The sequence below is a fragment of the Macaca mulatta genome, chromosome 8 (genome assembly GCF_049350105.2).
Source record: "Macaca mulatta isolate MMU2019108-1 chromosome 8, T2T-MMU8v2.0, whole genome shotgun sequence".
Taxonomy (NCBI): domain Eukaryota; kingdom Metazoa; phylum Chordata; class Mammalia; order Primates; family Cercopithecidae; genus Macaca; species Macaca mulatta.
The window spans coordinates 80,421,009-80,445,025 of NC_133413.1; the positions used below are offsets into that span (position 1 = coordinate 80,421,009).

The 24,017-nt window shown below is 40.0% G+C and overlaps 1 protein-coding gene and 1 pseudogene across 2 annotated transcripts in view; one reads left to right on the forward strand and one right to left on the reverse strand.

The window, feature by feature from the left end:
* Positions 1-24,017, reverse strand: part of SLCO5A1 (solute carrier organic anion transporter family member 5A1) — a 159,898-nt gene that overhangs the window by 114,771 nt on the left and 21,110 nt on the right. The gene's annotated exons all lie outside the window — the stretch shown is intronic.
* LOC100427834 (thioredoxin-related transmembrane protein 1 pseudogene) lies at positions 9,027-12,804 on the forward strand (annotated as a pseudogene).

Sequence of the window (24,017 nt, forward strand, 5' to 3'; positions counted from 1 at the left end):
CATTTACCATATGACCCAGCAATTCCATTCTTAGATTACCCAAGATAAATTAAAATACATGTTCACACAACTAGTGCTAGAGAGCATCTCAAATGGTTTTGGGGGCAAGAAGGGGGTGGAGATTGCATAATGGCACAAGCAGACATTTTGGGTGATGGAAACATTATCATGATAGTAGTGGTAAATATAGGACTATAGATATTTGTCAAAGCAACCAAATTCTATACTTAAATTTAGTAAATCTTATTGTACGTTAAAATTATATCTCAATAAAATTGGTGTAAAAAATATAATTATTGACATAAGCTATTCTATGATAAATGCCTAACAGTGGTTCCAATAACTACAGACTTCAGGAGACAGAAAAGGAAGAAGAGAATGAATACTTATAAAGTGCTTCCTGCGTGCTTTTTAAACATAATAGTAAATTCTGCCAACAAGTTATCTGAAAGATAAGTTTAGTTACTTTGCACTTTGAAGAAGGTGTCTGATCTTTGAAATAGTAAGGAATGCACCCAAGTTACAAAACTAGTAAGCAGTAGATTCAAGCCCAAGTCTGTCTGACTTTGAAATCCAAATACTACTCTACACCACATGGTTTCCCATGTAATTTAAATACAGCCACAAATGAAATCATACTTTAACCCAACAAATATCAAAAGCAAACCATCCAAAAGAAATCAAACCACCATTGCTGTTCTCCTAGCAGAAGGATATTATGTGCAACAGTCAAATAATACATAAGAAATCTCGACACCAAGTCCTAATCTTTTAAATAGAGAATCCTGAATAGTCACAGAAGCTATTATAATTTTCAGAGCAAAGTTATTATAGAGATGTTTGCATAAATACACTATGTGAAATTTTTAAATTTACTTACACATTTTATCAAATTCTCAAGGATATTTCTGGAGTAACCTCATCACTTATAAAGCATTAATTCTGAGGCCTGCCTACAGATGATATAGTTATTATGTAATATTTAATAGTTCAAAATGGGAAGTTAATATACTTCTAAAAATACCAAAGAAACTAGTATATAAAAATGTCAACTGTGATCACCAAAAATTGCTTCTAGTTGTATCTAATTATCTCATACTCTCTTTAAGAGCTCTGCATTTCATATCAGGGATGGCCTGAATAAGTAACATTATTTCATACGTGGCAACTGTTTAGCTTATTGTCAATGATACAGATTTATCATGAGCTTATAAACCTCATGATCCATCCAATCCCTCAATTTTTAACTACTTCCAGGAAGTTTCACCAATAGGCAAATATGCTGAGGGACAAAAAAACAAATACTAGGAGCATTTTAAAAATAATTATAAGTGTCCCTAGCAGGATTCAGTGCTTAAGCTACAACGATTAATGTGATGTACCAAATTTTCACAAGTGCAATGCATCTTTGCAGCTCATCTAATGGAGTTTGGGTAATACTATTCATTAGTAAGAACCCTTAGAAACAATCGTTTATTTTGTTCTCCCCAGGAAAGTGATCTTCTCATGATTTGGCAAATGTGGGTGCACACACACACACAACGACAACAACTTAATAGTTGTTTTTGTAGTAATCTACAAAATGGACAGCTAAAGTACATATTTGGTCATCTAGAATCCCTCAAAAAATTATCTTTTTTTTTTTTTTTTTTTTTTTTTTTGAGACGGAGTCTCGCTCTGTCGCCCAGGCTGGAGCACAGTGGCGCGATCTCAGCTCACTGCAAGCTCCGCCTCCCGGGTTTACGCCATTCTCCTGCCTCAGCCTCCCGAGTAGCTGGGACTACAGGCGCCCGCCACCTCGCCCGGCTAGTTTTTTGTATTTTTTAGTAGAGACGGGGTTTCACCAGGTTAGCCAGGATGGTCTGGATCTCCTGACCTCGTGAACCGCCCGTCTCGGCCTCCCAAAGTGCTGGGATTACAGGCTTGAGCCACCGCGCCCGGCCCAAAAAATTATCTTGCGTAGAACTGTGTGGATAATTGAGGAAAATGATGTCTATGTCAAATATTTGGAGAAAGCTCTAAATTAATGAATACTTTGATTACTTAAACAGCCTGAAAGAAATTAAGTAAAAGCCTTGACAATTCAGTCTAAGAAAATAGGGAATAGTTAAGGATCCATTCCAAAATTTTGGAAGAAAGAGTGAAGATGCATTTAAATGTTAGTAGATTGAATTTGCAAAGCTGTCTGCATGGCAGAAGGCAAGGGAACCCCTTTGTAACCTAGGGCTGAGCAGCTGCCCCCTGCTGACTTGTCCTCATCCCTTCCCCACGAATGCAGCCAGAGTCCCACATCATCACCCACAGGATGAAATCAGGAGCCTTACGTCATTTCAACTCGTGGCATCTAACACTGACACATCAACCTCTTCTTACAAAGAGTAACATTATTCTTTCCAACTTCTGATACATTTCTGACCAATCAAGATTCAGACCTGTACGTGCCCTAAATTGACATATCATTTTCCTTTTCCCCCATTAGAAATGCTTCAAATATATAACTTTCTCTTTATGCCACATGATCGTTGCAATTGAGTAGTATCCGGCCACTGACCCGAAAGAAGCAGTTAGTTTTGCAGACAGCCCTAGTTATCAGCATCCGCATGTGCTTATGCACCATGGCAATTAATCAAGGTTGCCCGGATTGGATGATAACATGACTTCAGGTCCACAATCCCTCAGCCTAAACCCTTAAAGCTGGATGTGTCTTGGAATTAAGATTTTTTCACATTTTACAAAAGTAAAATGGTGCCTGAGGCTGTATGTTATGTAACATCTCAATGAAGTCTGGAATGGCGTTCCAAAATCAAGCACACTAATATTTCTGCAACAAACGAACGAGTATTCACACTAAGTATGATTTTGAAAATAGCCACAAATCAGGTCAGATTAGGCTTTGCCATCACGTGAGTTGTGAACTAACTATTGGATCTCAAAGTTTTTAGCTGAATATAGAAGTAATAACAGAGGAATAGTAGCAGTGGAAAATCATTATGAGAACTGGTATATGCAAACAGATGCCAGGCACTAGCTATACATGATCTCCTTAATCTCCCCAACAACCTTGAGGTCAAAACTACATTCAAGAGACTGTTTTACACAAACTGACTTAAAAACACTCTTTTTACAAGGTACATGATATATAAATGTTTTAAACCCCTCTCCCAAATCATGAATCAAACCCAATATTGTTATTAGCCCCATTCTTTTATTGGCTTTCTCATTTTGAATGACATTTCTGTTCTTGATTATAGGATTTTAATCTCATTAGAGTCCTACATAACAAATCCAGAGGTAGATTTAAAAGAAAAAATCACACAATTTCAAATTATTTCAGGAAGGCAACCCTGAGATTATTCACTAGTTCAGCAACTCAAACCAAAATTACACACTAACAATTACCCCATTAAGGAGCTTTGCTTCCTTTAGTGAAGTATGCTTATCCCATAAGTATGAAATTTATGTTTACTCTACCATTATAGGGGAAAACTTGATTAAAAAAAAAAATAAAAGACCGTACAAGAGCTCAAGGTGTTAGTACGGAATTGGATGGTAATCTGCTGAGTCTGGAACTTGTATACTGAGACCTGTGAAAATCTCATTACTTACCTTAGCCCACCATCCCTATATGGAGCTCAAGTGGCCCTCAGTCTTCCTAGCTGTGTATTCTACATTTAACTTATTAATTTGGATTCGGACTCATCCAAATCATGCCAACTCAGCTTGCAAACTCCTCGCCCAGATTACATCTTGTGGAGGTTTTATAAACATATTACTCTAAGAATTACTAACATCATAGTATATGAGGCTAGAGTGATATGATAATCACCCCTCATATCTCCAGTAAACAATTCACTCTAACAACCTTGGTATAAACTGATTATACATATAATTATCATTTTTAATGTTCATCTTGTTCAAACAATGAATTAGATACTATAACAATATAATGCATTAGCATTTTATTCTTTAAGATGCTTCCCTACTGTGTACCTTAATTAAGGAACAAGGAAAGCATCCCAACTAAATTTATAGTCTTAGTATAATCTAAAATTATCTTCTCACAAATATGAAAGTCTTTGCTATTGCAAATGTCTTAGGTTGAGTTCCTTCAGAAGCCAAACCTAAAAGATTTGAATGCAAGTAATTTGGCATGATTCTGGAATCCATATCCACTGTGCTTAAGGATACCACACCCTGTGCTGATTCATCTAAATACTATCTGTCTCTGAAATATCCCCAAACATATGTATTTATTTCCACACACATAGTCATCTGTTTCAGTATTGTGTGTGTGTTCATTCCCCAAGAAACAGAATGCATTCTCAAGCAGTAAAACTGGCCCAGGCCACAACACTGTGCCTCCTGGCTAATGGGCCTTAGCTACTATAGAGCACCATCACCTTCAGCCAATCTACCAAAGCTAATATGTCTCCATATTGTTGGTTTCTCTTTTGTCCATGTATTTTGTGTTTTGTGAATAATTTTGACCTATACTGTCTCAAAAATCAGTATGCAAGTAAGAGTGCTGGATGTGTGACAAAAATTAAAACCTAGGATAACCAACCTGGACATTGAAAGGCAAGAAGTTTTAGCTCCCTAGGCAAGAAGCTTTATCTCCCTTGAGGCATCATCAAGTAAGTGGTCAAAGACAGTAAGAATCTTCTATGTGGAATCATAAAAAGAGCTCAAATACACAGAGAATGAAACAGTGGTTACCACCTGCTGGGTGGGGGAGTGGTCAGGGAATGGGAAATGTAGGTCAAAGAATTCAAAATAGCAGATGCGTATGATGAACAAGTTTAGACATCTATCGTACAGCATGAGAACTAAAGTTAATAAAATTATATTGTATATCCGGGTTTTTTGTTAAATAAGTGGATTTTAGCTGCTGTCTTATCACAAAGAATTAACTATCTGAGATGATAGATATGTTCATCTCCTTCACTATCATAACCTTTCTACTATCTATTAATATATGTATCCCACAACATGTTGCAAACCTCAAATATATACAATAAAGTTTATTTTAAAATAATAAAAATATTGATAGTACAACAGGGAGACTATAGTCAATAATAACTTAATTGTACATTTTAAAATAACTAAAAGAGTGTAATTGGGCCAGGTGTGGTGGCTCACGCCTGTAATCCCAGCACTTTGGGAGGCCAAGGAGGGCGGATCACAAGGTCAGGAGTTCGAGACCAGCCTGGACAATATGGTGAAACCCCGTCTCTACCAAAAATACAAAAATTAGCTGGGCATGGTGGCAGATGCCTGTAATCCCAGCTACTCGGGAGGTTGAGGCAGAAGAATCACTTGAACCCAGGAGGCAGGGTTGCAGTGAGCCGAGATCATGCCACTGCACTCCAGCCTGGGCGACAGAGCAAGACTCCTTCTCAAAAAAAAAAAGAAAGAAAGAAAAGTGTAATTGCAGTGTTTGTAACTCAAAGGATAAATGCTTGAGGAGATGAATACCCCATTCTCCATGATGTGCTTATTTCACACCGCATGCCTGTACCAAAGCATCTCACGTACCCCACAAATATATATACCTACTATGTATCCACAAAAATTAAACATTAAAAAATGTAATAATAATAATAAATACTAAAAAAGTGGGAGAAACATATTTGTAACATTTATCTCACCTAAAGACCTAATATTCCTAACAAATTTTAATTATTAAAATTGAGGAAAGAGAGCCAGGTGTGGTGGCACACACGTGTAGTCCCAGCTACTTGGGAGGCTGAGCTGGGAGACTCACTTGAGCCCAGGAGTGTGAGCCTTCAGTGAGCTGTGCCTGTGCCTGTGAATAGCCACAGCATTACAGCCTAGGCAATCTAATGAGACCCTATCTCTAAAATAAAAATAAATAGAGGAAAGAAACTATGATACATGCACACATCAAAATAATATGCAGCTTTAAACTACAATAAATAAGAGCAGTATAAACTAAAAGCAAAAAAAATAAAGGGCAGTAAAGGTGAAGATCAGCAGTCACATGGGATTGGTGAAGGGAGCCTGCTGACATTCTGAGGGCATCATAAACAGACCGCAGCCCAGGAAGACTGAGCAACAGCTGGGTGAGTAGAACCGGAAAGAACAAAGGCCAGAGGCACATCATGACTTCAGGGGATTTGAAGAGAACAGAGAGCTGTTGCCAGGACTGCCATTGTACAAACAGCATATTCCCTTCCAATGTTACTTACATAGAAAGAAGGAAGGGAGGAAGGAAGGGAGGGAGGAATGGAGGGAGGAGGAGAGAAAGGAAGGGAGGGAGGAGGGAAAAGAATAAAGGCCTGGAATTTCCCCATTCAGCTGGCTGTCAGAGGGTGTAGAACTGAGGCTTCCTCTGTTCCCGCACCCTAAAGGTCCTCTGATCACATCCCCTTGCTCCCTCATTCTTGGCTAGCTGAGCTCCCATCACCACCCACCACCTGAGTGTTCTAGGGTATATTTCAAAGGCGCAGAAGCTGGGGGCAAGAACATGCACAGAGCCATCTCAGCATGATCACTCTACAGGGACACAGAAACATGAAACCTCTGCAAAACCAGAATGGCAGCAATCACGATCAAATGAGTAGACACTGTAAATCCAAGACATGGATGTACTGAGTCAGAAGATAAGAGATTTGAGGGAGGGATACTATATTGTTAAATTACAGTCATTAAAAATTGTGCTTTGTTTGTTTAGAAGAAAAATATTTAATTCATGACAAATATTTAAAATTATCTGAGATGTAATGTTTCCCTCCTTCCAAGTCTGCAGTGCTGCTCTGCAGTTTTCATTTGACACAGCAAGTTCACACCTTGTGGCAGAGGCTGTGTTAGGTACTGAGATCATGGACACGACTGAGAAATAGTAACTTCCCTCAAGGAGCCCAGAGTCCAGTGGGACAGCACCCAGGTCATTAACAACAGAAGCATTTGCTCTGAAACTCGGATTTTACTAATTGGAGTTTTATTTCATTTTTAAAATCCTATACCCAAAAATTTAAAGACCTTCTCTAATAAGTGAATTACAGAAAGCTTGCTTTGGGAGATATTCAAGTAAATATTGATCTGACCATTAAAAGAAGCTCAGACTATCAGGATAAAAAACATTATAAATAGTAAAGTCAAAACAAAGTCAACAAGGAAAAGATCCAAGTCAAAATTCTGTCTTTACTTTTAAATAAAATGAAGTATTTTTATTCTAGCATCTATTTTTATCAAATATTAGATATATTAATTCATCTGTCAATATCCTAGCTATTACCCATCTTCTTCTGTAAAGCACTGGGGTGTTACAAAATGTAAGCACCCTTAGAAATAGTATGATTTAGTTGGAGAGAAGAAACAGACAACAGAAATGTTAAAAGATATAGATTAACAACATTTCAACATAAGAAAATCTCAAGTCAGTGTGTGATTAATGGCCAAACAGAGCAGGGCTATTGCAATTTACAAAGGAAAAAAAATGAACATTTCAGACGAGTGTGTATTTAAGCAAGATCTCGAAGGACAAGTAAAATTTGGACATAAAGGAAGCAGGAGGGCAAAAGTGCTACTGTACAGAAGTATGGTAGGAAAAGACCATAAATAAGGTAAGTGGTGAATTATTTGAGATAGCAGAGATTGAGTAACGTGGACAGCTTTCAATGTCGAGCCAGGAAATTGGATTTTATCCTCAGCAATGAGGAATGTAAGGAGCCTCTGCTAGTGTTTGAGCAAAGGAATGATATAAGGTGGTATTTTAAGAGCATTGTCTGGCTTTACTCTGCAAGAATTAAAAGGAAGTCGATGGATAAGAAAAACCCAATAGTCCAGACGTGAAGTGGTAAGGATCAGAAGTAGGTTGGGACAGTGGACAGTAGTGTGAGAGGTTTAGGAGAAAAGATTCATAAGACTTGATAAGTTATTAGAGACCAGGAGATTCACTGGTCTCAACAACAGGTGGCCAAGGGGAAAAAAAAAATCATTAATGAAATTAAAAAGTCAAGATGGAAGACGTTTCGAAGAGGGTGAAAGCTAATGGAAGTAGGTCATAAAACTGAGGTAAAATCACTAATCACAGGACTTAATGTAGTGAGTGGTATACACTCTTTGGGAAAAAAAATCGTAGTAAATATAGTGTTTGGGGGGGTTTTGGGGGGATTTTTGTTTTGTTTTGTTTTGTTGCTGCTGCTGTTGTTTTTGAGATGGAATCTCGCTCTCTGCCCAGGCTGGATGGAGTGCAGTGGCATGATCTTGGCTCACGGCAGCCTCCACCTCCTGGGTTCAAGCGATTTTCCTGCCTCAGCCTCCCAAGTATCTGGGACTACAGGCATGCACCACCACACCCAGCCACTTTTTTTGTGTTTTTAGTAGAAACGGGGTTTCACCATACTGGCCAGGCTGGTCTCAAACTCCTGACCTCAAGTGATCCACCTGCCTTGGCCTCCCAAAGTGCTGGGATTACAGGCGTGAGCCATTGTGCCCAGCCAATATACTGTTTTTAAATAATATTTTTTTCCTAACTATAAAGTAACAAGTTCAGTGCACACAAATTTGGTATGAAAAAAAAAATCCAAAGAAATAAAAGTCATTCAGAATCCTACTACCCAGAGATGGCTACTTTCACAGATGTCTATCCTTTGAGTCCTTTTTTTTTTCCTATGTCAATAAAAATAATAGAGCCAACATGGGGGCTCATGCTTATAATCTCAACACTTTGGAAGGCTGAGGCAGATGGATCAGCCTTGGCCTATCCTCTTGAGGTCAGGAGTTTGAGACCAGCCTGGCCAACATGGCAAAACTCCTCTGTACATTTTTGTAAAAATACAAAAATTAGCTGGGTGTGGTGGCATGTGCCTGTAATCCCAGTTACTCGGGAGGCTGAGGCATGAGAATCACTTGAACCCAGGAGGCAGAGGTGGCAGTGAGCTGAGATCGCCCCACTGCACTCCAGCCTGGGTGACAGAGTGAGACTCTGTCTCTAAATAAATAAATAAATAAATAAATAAAATCTTTTAAAATGAAAGGGAAAGGGAGTAGAGGAGAGAGAAGAATGGCTAAGATTTATTGACTGCCTATTACATTCCAAGCATTAGTCTAAGGTCTTGACATATATTAACAGTTATTCTTGGCAACAATTCTATGAGCTAGATAATATTACTATCCCTTTATGCAGATGGAGAAACCAGGGCCCAGAGAGATCAAGTCTGCTGAGGTTGCCTCACTTGTTGTGAGGTGGGCAAGCAGCAGACATGGCACCCTCTGGGAGTCATGGTTTCCCTGGCAGTCCTGGTGCTATTGCTTTGGAGGACATGGAAAGAAACAGAACAGGTGGCAGAGAGATGTATGCATTATCATGGATGAGAACTGAAGACAGTTGCTGGAAGGAGACCGGATGACAGAATTTTGTGCCCTGTGGTACCCCGCTTGTCAAAAGCTTCCACCAGAATGGGAAAGTTTTGCTGAATGGGGAGAAGTTCTTGAGGTTAATGTAGCAAAAGTAGATGTCACAGGGCAGCCAGGACTGAGTAGACAGTTCATCGTAACTGCTCTCCTACTATTTATCATTGTAAGGATGGTGAATTTAGACACCATCAGGGTCCAAGGACTAAGAAGGACTTCAGAAACTTTATAAGTGATGAAGAGTGGAAGAGTATTGAACCAATTCCATCATGGTTTGGTTCAGGTTCTTTTCTGATGAGCAGTATGTCAGCACCCTCAGCACTCTATGTGGATCAGGATTTGCCATGCTATTTTACTGAAGACCTTAGATTACTGGTTTGGAAATTGTATACAGCTTTTGCTTTAGCAATTCTGCTTTCAGGGTCGTTTTTAGGACTCTTTATGATATTTGTGTCAGATTGCCTTTGTCCTTCAAAAAGGCTCAGACTGCAGCCATACTTGTTATATTAGTTCATTCTTGCACTGCTCTAAAGAAATATCTGAGACTGGGTAATTTATAAAGAGAAGAGGCTTAAGTGGCTCACCGTTCTGCAGGCTGTACAGGAAGCATGACACTTCTGCTCAGCTTTGGGGGAGGCCTCAGGAAACTTACCATTGTGGCAAAAGGCAAGGGGGAAGTTGGTTCTTCACATGGCCCGAGCAGGAGGAAGAGAGAGAGGGAAGAGGTGCTACATACTTTTAAACAACCAAATCTCACAATAACTCATTTACTCTCTATCATGAGAACAGCACTGAGGGGATGGTGCTAAACCATTCATGAGGGACAACCCCTGTGATCCAATTACTTCCCACCAGGCCCCACCTCCAACATTGGGGATTACAATTCAGCATGAGATTTGGGCGAGGACAGAGATCCAAGCCATATCACTCAACCTCTGGCCCTTCCCAAATCTCACATCCTTCTCACATTGCAAAATACAATTTATCCCTTTCCAACAGTCCCCTCAAAGTCTTAACTTATTCCAGCATTAACTCAAAAGTCCAAAATCCAAAGTCTCATCTGAGACAAGGCAAGTCCCTTTGGCCTATGAGCCTGTAAAATCAAAAACAAGTCAGTAACTTCCAAGACACAATAGGATACAGGAATTGGGTAAATACTCCCATTCCAAAAGAGATAAATTCAGTAAAAGGGGCTTCAGGCCCCTTACAAGTCCAACAAGTCCGAAATCCAACATGGCAGTCACTAAATCATAAGCTTCAAAAGAATCTCCTTTGACTCCATGTCCCATATCCAAGGCACTCTGATGCAAGGGGTGGGATCCCAAGGCCTTGGGCAGCTCTGCCATGTGACTTTAAAGGGTTCAGTCCCCAAAGCTGCTCTCCTGGACTGGCATTGAGTGCCTGTGGCTTTTCCAGGCTGAGGGTGCAAGATGACAGTGGATCCACCATTTTGGGGTCTGGAGGATGGTGGCCCTCTTCTCACAGCTCCAGTAGGCAGTGCCCCAATGGGGACTTCATGTAGGGACTGCAACCCCACATTTCTCTTCTGCACTGCCCTAGTAAACAGTCTCCATGAGGGCTCCAACCCTGCAGCAGGCTTCTACCTGGACATTCAGGCTTTACCATACATCCTCTGAAATCTAGGTGGAGGCTCCCAAGCCTCAGCTCTTGTGCTCTGTGCACCAACAGGGTTAACACTGCATGGAAGCCTCCAAGGCTTACAGCTTACACCCTCTGAAGCATCGGCCCAAACTGTACCTGGGATCTTTTGAGCCATGGCTGAAGTTGGAGCAGCTGGGATGTGAAAAGTAGTGTCCCGAGATTGTGCAGGGCAGGGGGCCCTGGGTCTAGCCCATGAAATCACTCTTCCCTTCTAGGCCTCTGGGCCTGTGATGGGAGGAGCTGTCATGAAGGCCTTTGAAGTGCCTTCAAGGCCTTCTTCCCATTGTCTTATCTATCAATATTTGTCTTACTTTTAACTATGCAAATTTATCCATCCTGACTGAATTCTTCCCCAGAAAATGAGGGGGGTTTTTTTCCTACCACATGGCCAGGCTGCAAGTTTAGCAAACTTTTGTGTTCTGCTTCCTTTTTAAATATAAATTTCAGGGCTGGGTGCAGTGGCTCACACCCATAATCACAGCATTTTGGTAGGCTGAGGCAGGAGGATCACTTGAAACCAGGAGTTCGAGACCAGCCTGAGCAACACAGTAAGACCCTGCCTCTACTAAAAATATAAGAAAATTAGCCAGGCATGGTGGTGTATGCCTATAAACCCATCTACTCAGGAGGCTGTGGTGGGAGAATCACCTGAGCCTGGGAGACAGAGGTCTACAGTGAGCCATGATCATGTCACTGCACTCCAACCTGGGGAACAAAGCAATATTCTGTCTCAAACATTATATATATATATTCAAGTTTCAGGTCATTGTTTTGCACACACATATAAGCATAAAATGCTAGAAGCAGCCAGGCCATATCTTGAACACTTTGCTGATTAGAAATGACTTCCACTAGATACCCTAAACCATCTCTCTCAAGTTCAAAGTTCCACAGATTCCTAGAGCAGAGGCACAATGTAGCCAGACTCTTTGCTAACGCATAGCAAAAGTGACCTTTACTCTAGTTTCTAATAAGTTCCTTATCTCCATCTGAGACCTCATCAGCCTGGACTTTATTGTACATACCACTATTGGCATTTTGGTCACAACCATTTAACAAGTCTCTAGGAAGTTCCAAACTTTCCATTATCTTCCTGTCTTCTTCTGAGCCTTCCACACTCTTTCAACCTCTACCTATTACCCAGCTCTAAAGTCACTTCTACATTTTCAGGTATCTGTGTGGGAATGCGCCACTCCTCAGTACCAATTTTCTGTATTAGTCCTTTCTTGTACCGCTCTAGAGAAATACCTGCAACTGGATAATTTATAAAGAAAAGAGGTTTAATTGGTTCATGGTTCTACAGGCTGTACAGGAAGCATGATGGCTTCTGCTTGGCTTCTGAGAAGGCCTCAGGAAAGTTACAATACAGGCAAAGGCAAAGGGGAAGCTGGAACTTCACATGGCCGATGCGAGAGGAAGAGAGAGAGGGAAGAGGTGCTACACACTTTTAAATAACCAGATCTCATGATAACTCACCCACTCACTATCACAAGAACACCACAGAGTGGATGGTGTTAAATCATCCATGAGTGGCCACCCCCATGATTTAATCACCTCCCACCAAGCTCCACCTCCAACACTAGGGATTACAATTTCACATGAGAGTTGGGTGGAGACACAGACTGGGCATAGCACCAGTCCAAAAAATTATTACCAAAATCTTCTCAATCTTTTAACAACGTGGAGGAGGAATAAAAGGTGGATGTAGAAGTTTCCAAAGAGGAAGCTGAGAGTAAAGAAGGAATAAAGAAAGGCTTTCCATAGAATACCATAAATTGGCCATGGATAAATCCTAATTTTTATAGTTATCTTAATATTATGATTTTGACAAAAATAGAAGATTAATCATTTCTTTTTGTTTGAAGTGAAATGTTACTTGCTTGTATACATATTGCAGGGCTCAGACTAGACTGTCATTAGATTGAGAGTCTACATTCAGAACATAAAAGCACTAAGTATAAAAGTTTGAAATATGATTTAAGCACAGTGTGGTGGTTTAAATAGTTTAACTTTTGAAAAAACACTGCCAAGCAGTGTGTTTGTTTAATAATAGCCTGTTTCAAGTCTGAGTTTAGAAAATTTAGATTTTACAAGTATTGTATTATTGAAGGTATTTAAGAAGCTTACTTTAGAGAAAAAGATTTCTCATCTAGTACAGTTTTTCTTCGTTTCACTGTATGAAAAGAAGAAGATACTTCCCACAAATAAAAAGAAATATCCCACAAATGGGAATTTTGCCCATTGTCTCAAGAAGTGTATATTTCAGTAACAACTCTGTGGTCTTTTTAGAGATATAATAACAATTTTTTTCATACTTTTAGATTATGCAACTAACAAAAACTACATTACATTAATTATAGTTTTCCACACACAATAATGCAGGATACACTATTGATTTAAGAAGTTTTTATTTGTCCGTAATATTCTCTTGATTCCTATAAAGGTTGTATTAATCCATTCTCCCACTGTTACAAGAACTTACCTGAGACTGAGTAATTTATAAAGGAAAAGGGTTTAATTAACTCACAGTTCAGCATGGCAGGGGAGGTCTCAAGAAACTTACAATCATGACAGAAGGGGAAGCAAAATGTCCTTCTTCACATGGCAACAGCAAAGAGAGGTACTGAGCAAAAGAGGGGAAAGCCCCTTATAAAACCATCAACTCTCATGAGAACTCACTATCACAAGAACAGCATGAGGATAACTAATGATTCAATTATCTTCCACCGGGTCCTTCCCACAATGTGTGGGGATTATGGGAACTACAATTTAAGATGAGATTTGGTTGGGGACACAGCCAAACCATATCAAAGGTTGATTTCCTTTTTTGTATTTTTCTTATTTGCCATGGATTCCATTTTTTATTTTTCAAATTAGATAATAATTTCCTGAAAATATTTTTCATGTTTTGGTAAATGGTATTTTTTGTTGTTGTTTCAAACTAAAGTTTACTGAAAGATCCATCAAATTGAGCTATCTGTTGATAATTTGAATTTTGGTCACCTATTTAAGGCTTTACATTATTCTGCTGAACTTCTATTTGAATTTTTTTCTTTTTTCTTTTTTGGATGTAAAGGTGAACATTCCTGATTTATCTGATTTGGAAAAGCCTTGATATTTTACATTCTGAAAATTCACAAATGCTTGACTTTTTTTTTTTTTTTTTTTTTTTTTTTGAGACAAGGTCTTGCTCTGTCACTCAGGCTGGAATGAAGTAGCACAATCACAGATCACTGCAGCCTTGACCTTCCAGGAGAAGGAGGAGGAGAGGCCTGCCCAAACTAGCATACTGCCTCTTGCATGATATGCTTTATAGCTTATACCAGTTTGAACAGATAACAATGGGACATAGTCATTCATTCATTCTTTAGCCAAGTCTCTAAACTTTGCTAGTCTATATGAACAGCAGAATTCCTAGGGAAAATCTCACCAAAGGGCTACCAACTGGCATCTTTTCTTTAATACATTTATTTACTAGATGGCTGCTCTCCCTTTGATTCATTGGGATTTCTCAACTTATTGAATCCAGTAGTCAGCATAGGCTACATTATGCTGCAGTAAGAAGCAGGCTTAAATATCTTAGGGTTTATAATCATGAAGGTTTATTCCTTGGTCACAATTCATAATCCATTCAAGGGTCATCTGGGATATCTGCTCCATGACTTCTGATTCCAGAACCCAGGCTGATGACACCAGAATGTTGCCACCCCTGTGACAGAGGAAAAGGGTGTTCCCGTGGCAGTTAAGTGTTCTGGCCTGGGTATATCCCTTGCAGAACTACATGGGACTGTTTGTCTAGAATTTGTTACATGGCCCCATCCAACCCCAAGGGGGCCAGAAAGTACATTCCTACCCTGGGCCCAGAATGAGGAGAACCCACACTTGTGAATAGATAATAAAGGAACGTATACACCTTCATTCTTTCTTTAAACAATGCCCAAACTTTGTTGCTCTATAGGAACAGCAGAATTCCTTAGGAAAATCTCACCAAAGAGCTCCCAACTGGCATCTTCTCTTTAACACAATTATTTACCATGACTTTACCTTACCTATACACAGCTCACATCCTAAGTCCTCAGAACCCTCAGGTCCCTGTCACACCTTGACCAAGATTCTATTGCTAACATCCCTTCAAGGCAAAAGTTGTCAAATATAGATATCTTAAATTAGTAGAGCTGAAAAGACCTTAAGGAATATTTGGATCCCTCCTATAGATAAAGAAAAATCAATCCAAAGTAACTCATATAGCTAGTAAAAAACTAAAATCTAAGAGTCTTTTTTTTCCTAATTATTTCCTCAACAATTCCTTGGAAAGCAAACAAGAAAAAGATAGATTTCACGTGTTGTGAGATTTACTGTTTGTATTCAAATCAACTATGAATTTCATAAAAATGGAAATCAATGCTAAAATATTTTACAGCAAAGTACATTACCATAGATCTTAGTCTTTCTCCATTGCTTCTTTTTTTTTAACCAACATTTTATGATTTAGAGTTTTACATCCTCTGACAGATTTTATTTTAATTACTTGTCTGGGAAGTATATTCATTTGAAAGCAAAAATAACCTAGATGGTGGTATTTGATGAATGTATTTATGTGAATCTCCCAGTGCTTTTCCTTTGGCTTAACTGACACAAGGCTCCCAAGTCAAAAAAAATCAGTAGTCACTCACCCAGAGTGACTCCAGGATCCTCAGAGAGCAAACAGTGCAATCTCCCATTTTGGCTGAGGAAACTACCCAGTTTAGGCAACAGACACCAGGTCCCACATTCACAAAATACAAGAGCAAAGTCTCAAACCTCATCTTCCACCCCCAAACTCAGTGTTCCTTCCACCGCCTCATGTCACCTCAAGCTTCATTATTTGGAACAGGCTATTTCATTTCTCTGCTCCTCAGTTTTCCCAGTTAGAAAATGAGAGAGTAGGACTTGCTAGATCAAGATTTCCCAAATGCGTTTCAAAGAACATCAGTCTGCGAGGTGATTGAGGGAGTAAAAGTTTCATGGTCATGTAAATTTGAGAAAAAAATACCTTATCCTTCTCCTGGAGATTAATAATGGGGATCAGCACAATAAAAACCTTAGGAAAATTCTTCAATAAAGAAAAACATTTAATGTCAGCCGGGTGCAGTGGCTCACACCTATAATCCCAGCACTTTGGGAGGCCGAGGTGGGAGGATTGCTTGAGTCCAGGAGTTCAAGACCAGCCTGGGCAACATAGTGAGACCTCATCTCTACAAAAATAATGGACAGAATTAGCCAGGCTGGTGGCGCATGCCTGCAGTCCCAGTTACTCAGGAGGAGGAGGTGGGAGGATCACTTGAACCCTGGAGGTCAAGGCTGCAGTGAGCTGGGATTGCACCTACAGCTTGCTCTATAGCCTGAGCAACAGAGCAAGACCCTGTTTCAAAAAAAAAAAAAAAACTAAAAAAAAAAGTTTTAATGTTGTTGAAACAAACATTTCCTGAACGTATCTGGTCACAGGAATATTTTTGTGTGTGACTCTTACCAACATTCTGCCGCCCGCTCTGACCACTCTCCCTGCCTCAACTCCCAGTAAGACCAGCCTCTTCCTGCTGAGGCTCCAACACACCAAACACTTTCCTACCTCAGGCCTTTACCCTGCCACTCCTCTCCCTGGAGGCCTCATCTCCTCGAAGAGATTCTCCCTGGCCACCACTCTCCTACAAAGAGACCTACTTTGTTTGCTTTTTCTTCATAGCCCTTATCCCAGACAAACATTGCATGATGTATGTTTGCCTCTTGCACCAACATAGAGGCTCCCTGAGGCAAGAACTTCATCTTGTGCATCAGCGTAACCTCCAGCACCCACAGCTCTGTCTGAGAAAAATATTTGTTGAATGAATTAATTAATGAACCAATCAATGAAGCCTGTGAGCTTCATGTTCTATAGAACATACAGTATTATTGGCTGGGCACAGTGGCTCACACCTGTAATCCCAGACCAGCCTGGGAAACATGGTGAAACCCTGTCTCTACTGAAAATACAAAAAATTGGCCGGGTGCAGTAGCTCACACCTGTAATCCTAGCACTTTGGGAGGTCAAGGTGGGTTGATCATCTAAGGTCAAGAGTTCGAGATCAGCCTGGCCAACATGGTGAAACCCCATGTCTACTAAAAATACAAAAAATTATCTGAGCATGGTGGCATACGCTTGTAACCCCAACTACTTGGGAGGCTGAGGCAGGAGAATCACTTAAACCTGGGAGGCAGAGGTTGCTGTGAGCCAAGACCACGCCACTACCCTCTGGCCTGGGTGACAAACCAAGACTGTATCTCAGAAAAAAAAAAAAATTAGCCAGCCATGGTGCCGGGTGCCTGTAATCCCAGCTACTTGGGAGGCTAAGGCAGGAGAATGGCTTGTGAGCTGAGATCGTGCCACTGCACTCTGTTTCAAAAAAAAAAAAATGAAGTATTGTTAGCAAACCAGTGATATTAGCATAGCATCACCTGGACCCTTTTTAGAAATGCAAATTCTCAGCTTCCCTCTACCTTCTTGGAGTGGAGCCCAGCAGTCTGGGTTTGAACAAGCCCTTCAGGTGATTCTGAAGCTCAGTAAAGTGTATGGCTGGGCGTGGTGCCTCACACCTGTAAACCCAACACTTTGGGACACCAAGGTGGAAAAATTGCTTAGGTCAGCATTTCAAGACCACCTGGGCAACATAGCAAGATTCTGTCTCTACAAAATTGAAAAATTAGGCTGAAGCTGGAGGGTCACTTGAGCCCCAGAGTTTGAGGCTGCAGTGAGCTATGATCATGCCACTACACTTCAGCCTGGGTGACAGAGCAAATAATAAAAAATAAATAAATAAAATAAAGTTTGAGTTCCACACTCCCTTCCTCACCTCTCCACTGGGGAAGGGGATAGGAAAGGAAGAAATCTCAAAGAGCAACCAAGAAGTAATGTTGAAAAATAAGAATTCTAACTACAGGAAAATAAGGTTAGGAGAGAGTTGCCTTCCTTGTGGGAGCAAGCAAGAGACCATGCAAAAATTAAGTCTGACTAGATATATGTGAGTTTTTCACTGTCCTCTGAGGCTAGACATTAGAATTCTCAAGAAAGAGCATAAGATAAAATCAGTCCTGTAAGCAAGACATTTTTGCTAACATCTAAAATCTATACCTTAAAAATTACCAAAGTTGTAAGCTTTTTGTATTTTCTTTTTTGTTGTTGTTGTTGTTTTTGTTTTTTGTTGTTGTTGTTTTTTGAGAAGGAGTCTCACTCACTCTGTCACCCAGGCTGTAGTACAGTGGTGTGATCTCAGCTCACTGCAACCTCCACCTCCCGGGTTCAAGCAATTCTCCTGCCTCAGTCTCCCAAGTAGCTAGAATTGTAGGCACGGGCCACCATGCCTCTGGCTAATTTTTGTATTTTTAGTAGAGGCGGGGTTTCACCATGTTGCCCAGGCTGTTCTCAAACTCCTGACCTCAGGTGATCCACCCGCCTCGACCTCCCAAAGTGCTGGGATTATAGGCATGAGCCACCGTGCCCAGCTGTTTCTTGTATTTTCTGAGTTTATTTATTTCTCTGATGCTCTTATTAGTATTTGTGTATGCCTTTTTCAGCATGCCAAGGAAAACAAAGGGAAGGTGGTTGATTATCTGTTTTGGTTATTAGCACACCAAGCAGGAGGCTACCCACTCCACCTTACACCTACGAGATGAACACGGAAATTGTGCTGAAATAAAAGTGAGACATTCCAAGGGAGAGGTGAACACACATGTCAGAGTCCTATTCATGAGTTCTCACCCAACCTGCAGGCCGGGCTCCTGCCAGAGAAACCTTGACACTTCTGGATTCTCCTGGATGAAAGAAGAGGGTGAGCTCTAACAACTCCCTGTGCTTTATTAAGATAAATATGTTCACAAGCCAGGTGTCAACTCCTTCCTCTTATCAGAGAATGACAGTCATCATTCAGGTTGGGGTGGTCCTATAGGCAGCAATGATTGAGCATAAAAAGCGATGGAGTGCACATCCGAGATAACTAAGAATCACTATTCAGGCCATTCTCCATTGAAGCAGAAGGTGACAGGCTGTGTTCCAAAAGATTGTTTGACATGAGCCACACCCTGCCAGCCACTAGCCTACTGGACTACTAGCAACCAACCTTTTTAAAACATAACTTGGTTCTAAAACAAACCAAAAAACTCTCATGGGTAAATCCCAATGGCTACTCTAATGTTCTCAAATAAATTGCTACTGGCTCCCCTGAAATCCCCCAGGAGGGAGAGAGAAGAGAGGAAGCAGCTTCGGTTCCTTTTCCCCAAGACTCAAATGGGCTTCAGTAGAACCTATGATCCCAAGATAAGAGCTATTTCTAGTTTCACTCAAGAACCACTCAATTTGAAACCACTCAATTTCATTAAATGTATTGAATATATATACAAAGTATATTAAAGTTATATTAAAACTAGGCAGAGGGCAAAGATACAATGAATTATGGCGTGAGAATTCTTCATGCCAACTTTTATGGAATTCCAAACATATTTCCTGCAGGTATAAAATTACAAAAAGCACTTAGATTGCCAAACCAGGCCACAGCAGTCGATTCAACATACAATGGTATACACCAGAATTCCAATATGCACTAGAAATACAGCCCCCTTCTCCCACTTAACAGCATCCAGAAGTTTCTCTTCATATAGTACACCTGCTGGGAAAAAGGGAACAAGTCCCACAGCAGCGTTGGGAAGGCTCAGGGTCCTAGATCACAGAAGTTTCCAAATCGTGGAGGTTGGTATAAGAAGCGAAGCATGGCAGACGAGAAGCATAATTAAAGAAGACTAAGCCATAGTCATTCCTTTGAAAGGAAACTCTTGTTTCTCAGTAGGATTTCTCCAAGACAATAGTTTCCAAACTTAACAGATCAACAGGATCATCTGGACGCTTTTAAAAAATGCAGATTCTAGATTCTAGAGCGTGACCACAGTCCTACTAAATTAAGACTCCCCCAACCCCCGCCAGAGGAAGGTCCATGAATCTGCAATTTGAAGGATATGCCTCAGATGATTATGATGTTCATACATGTGTAAACATCCACACCAGAGTTTTTGATATCAGAATCGTGGACTAACATTACACACTACACATCACAGTTCTCAAGCATCCTTTAAGCCTTGGATTACACATCGATTCCTCTTAATGATCTTCCTATTTAAGCACCCCTCCCCAAATGCAATATATAGTTTCCTTGATTTATAGCACCTGCCCTGATTTGTAATTCCTTATTGTTTACTTGTTTATTGTTTGTCTTCACATGAGAGTCTAAGTTCTACCAAGGCAGTCCTCCTTCCTGCTAGGACCCGGCACCTAACACAGAGCATGTGTATATCATCTTTGGTGAATGAAAGTACACTGAAGCCATTGATCTTGTTACATCTCATCTCCACGTGTATAACATAGATGGAGTAGAAGTTATTATGCCTAAATTGATGAGGTGAACCAGAACAGTTGAGTGGCTCAAGACTGCAGAGGAGCATGTGCAGGAGCAAGTCTAACATCCAGGCTCAGGCTTCCAGATCTACCTCCACTCCCTTCCCACTATCTCACCCACCACCCTTTAGAGAATATCAAACCTTGGCTCCAGTTTATCAATATCGAACTCGCTGAAGAGCTGGTGACTGTGTCTCAAGGTCTTATATTTATTTGCCTGGCATACAATTGTGCAACTCAGAAGCATAAGACCCCACGAGCTTCTGGACAAACTTTGAACACATTCTATGCATTTAACAAAGAAACGATAAACATGATGTAGAGTGGGAAAACAGAAGTTCATTAGAAAATTTTGGCTAATACTGCCTAAGCAATTTATAGATTCAATGCTATTCCTACCAAACTACCAATGACATTCTTCACAGAACCAGAAAAAACTACTTTAAAATTCATATGGAACCAAAAAAGAGCTTGATTAGCCCAGGCAATCCTAAGCAAAAAGAACAAAACTGGAGGCATCATATTACCTGATCTCAAACGGTACTACAGGGCAATGGAAACTCAAAAGACAGAGAGAACCATTTACTGGCCACATCTGTGATCAATAAGAAATAAACATCTGGAATTAGAATATACAAGTGTAAGGGTTTTTTTTACATTTCATTTTATTTTTAATTGACAAATAATAATTGTATACATGTATGGGGTACAATGCGATGTTTTGATGCATGTACACATTGTGGAATGATTAAGTCAGGATAATTAGCATACCTATTGTCTCAAATACTTATCATTTCTTTGTGGTACAACATTTAAAATCCTTTCTTTTTGTTATTTTGAGATATACAATACATTATTGTTAACTACAGTCACCAAGCTGTGTAATCAGACACCAAAACGTATTCCTCTTGTTTAACCGAAGTGTTGTACCCATTAACCAGCGCCTCCCCTTTCCCTGTCCACTCCTGGCCCTCTCCCACACAGCCTCTGAAACCACCACTCTACTCTCTACTGCTATGAGTTTGACTTTTTTAGATTCCATATATAAGTGAGCTCATGTAGTATTTGTTTCTCCTTACCTGGTTTATTTCACTTAATATAATGTCCTCTAGGTTCATCCGTGTTATCACAAATGACAGAATTTCCTGGTTTTTAAGGCTGCATAGCATTTCATTGTGTATTTATACACTATCCCACATTTTAAAATCCATTCATCTGTTGATGAACTCTTAGGTTGTTTCCATGTCTTGGCTATTGTGAATAGATGTGTGAAGTTTTTTTTTGGTTTTTTTTTTGTTTTTTTTTAATGAAAGCTTTTTTTTTTTTACTTTTATTTTAGATTCAGGAGTACATGTGCAGGTTTGTTACACATGTAAACTTGTATCATGGAGATTTGCTGTACAGATTATTTCATCACCCAGGTATTAGCCTAGTATCCATTGGTTGTTTTTCCTGATCCTCTCTCTCTCTCCTCCCACCCTCCACCCTCCAAAAGGCCCCAGTGTGTGTTGTTCCTCTCTATATCCATGTGTTCTCATTGTTTAGCTCCCACTTATAAGTGAGAACACGCGCTATTTAGTTTTCTATTCCTGTGTTAGTTTGCTAAGGATAATGGCCTCCAGCTCCATCCATGTTCCTGCAAAGGACATGATTTTTTCTTTTTTATGGCTGCATAGTATTCCATGGTATACATGCACCACATTTTCTTTATCCAGTCTATCATTGATGGACATTTAAGTTGATTCCACATCTTTGCTATTGTGAATGGTGCTACAATGAACGTACAAGTGCATTTGTCTTTGTAATACAACAATTCATATTCTTTTGAGTTTATACCCAGTAATGAGATTGCTGGGTCAAATTGTATTTGTGTCTTTAAGTCTTTGAAGAATCACCATGATGTGTGAGATTTTAACGGATAAATATGCTCCTGAAAGCTACATACCAAGTCTAAATTTTGACAATCATAACTAAAGGACCCAGGTGTGGTGGCTCATGCCTGTAATCCCAGCACTTTGGGAGGCTGAGGTGGGTGGATCACCTGAGGTCAGGAGTTTGAGACCAGCCTGACCAACATGATGAAACCCTGTCCCTACTAAAAATACAAAATTAGTCAGGCACGGTGGTGGGCGCCTGTAATCCCAGTTACTCGGGAGGCTGAGGCAGGAGAATCACTTGAACCTGGGAGGAAGAGATTGCAGTGAGCCGAGATAGCACCATTGAACTCCAGCCTGGACAAGAGCACAACACTCTCTCTAAATAAATAAATAAATAAAGGAATTCATGATAAAGCAAAAGACTTTGTTACAATGTAAAAAGTTTACCTTTCCTCCTGGAAAAAAAAAGTATGTATTTTAAGTTTTCATTTTTATATATCAGTTTTTCTTAAAGCAAGACAAGCTTAAAGGTTCAAAATTGAACCAGCATAATCTGAAATCAACTGATTAATAAAAATGCACAGTAATCAACATGAATTTTTAGCCAAATAATTCAGATAGAGTGACAATTTATCTTTTAAGTATCTGAAAAGATATCAACACCAAAGAGGAAAACGAATACTTCTTTTTTAACTTAAATACAATTGCCAACGAAATGTGCGAATGTTTTGTATGGCACCTAAATTTTAAAAAGAAAAAAGGACAACCAAGTCATCCAAATACAGTCAAATTTTCCAAAAGAAAATTTGAAAAGATTTAGAATCCTTGAGTCATTTAAAAGCAGCTTGGTCAGAACATTTAAGCACCCCGACTCCCCAAGGCTACTTACAAGATGATGATTGTAATTACCATACCATCACTATTATGCCAACTTTATTATTATTATTATTATTATTATTATCATCATTATTATTATTATTATTATGCTATCTTTCATGCATGGAGATACAGCTACCGACCTAAGGAGTGTGGTGTGTGTGTGTGTGTGTGTGTGTGTGTGTGTGTGTGTGTGTGTTTTGTGAGAAGGGGAAAAGGAAGGAGTACTTATTTGCTTTGGTTGTGTTTTGTTCTTTGCTAGGATGGGTGAGCATTGCTCTATTACCTGCCTCCTGGAGATCGGTAGCATCATTTGCAAGCTGACAAGACAAGACGAGAGCAGGGGAATATGGAGCACAACAATGGGGACTGACTCACACATAACTCGCGGTCACGATCACAAGTCTCACTAACATTGGACTATGCCTAACCCAGTGAGTTCTCCAGCTACAGAGGCAAGATAACCCCCACTGAGAATTATAGCTGTGTACAGTAAAGCACCAGTGCATGGCTTAAACATCTGATTTCCATGCCAGGACAAAAAGGTTCCAGTGCCCCAGGCCCAGGTGGGAGTTCTGAGAGCTTGAGGAGGCACTGCATTTAGTGGAACTGGCCATGCTGGAGGGTAGAGCCAATGCAGATCAAAGCACAGCTTCCTGTAAAAGCCGCAGTTAAGATCCAAGGAAATAGTGCACTAGCATCTGCAGGGACTAGGCTGGGAGAAGGAAGTGAGGTCCCAGGCAGTGGACATAAGCAGCAGGGCAAAGCAA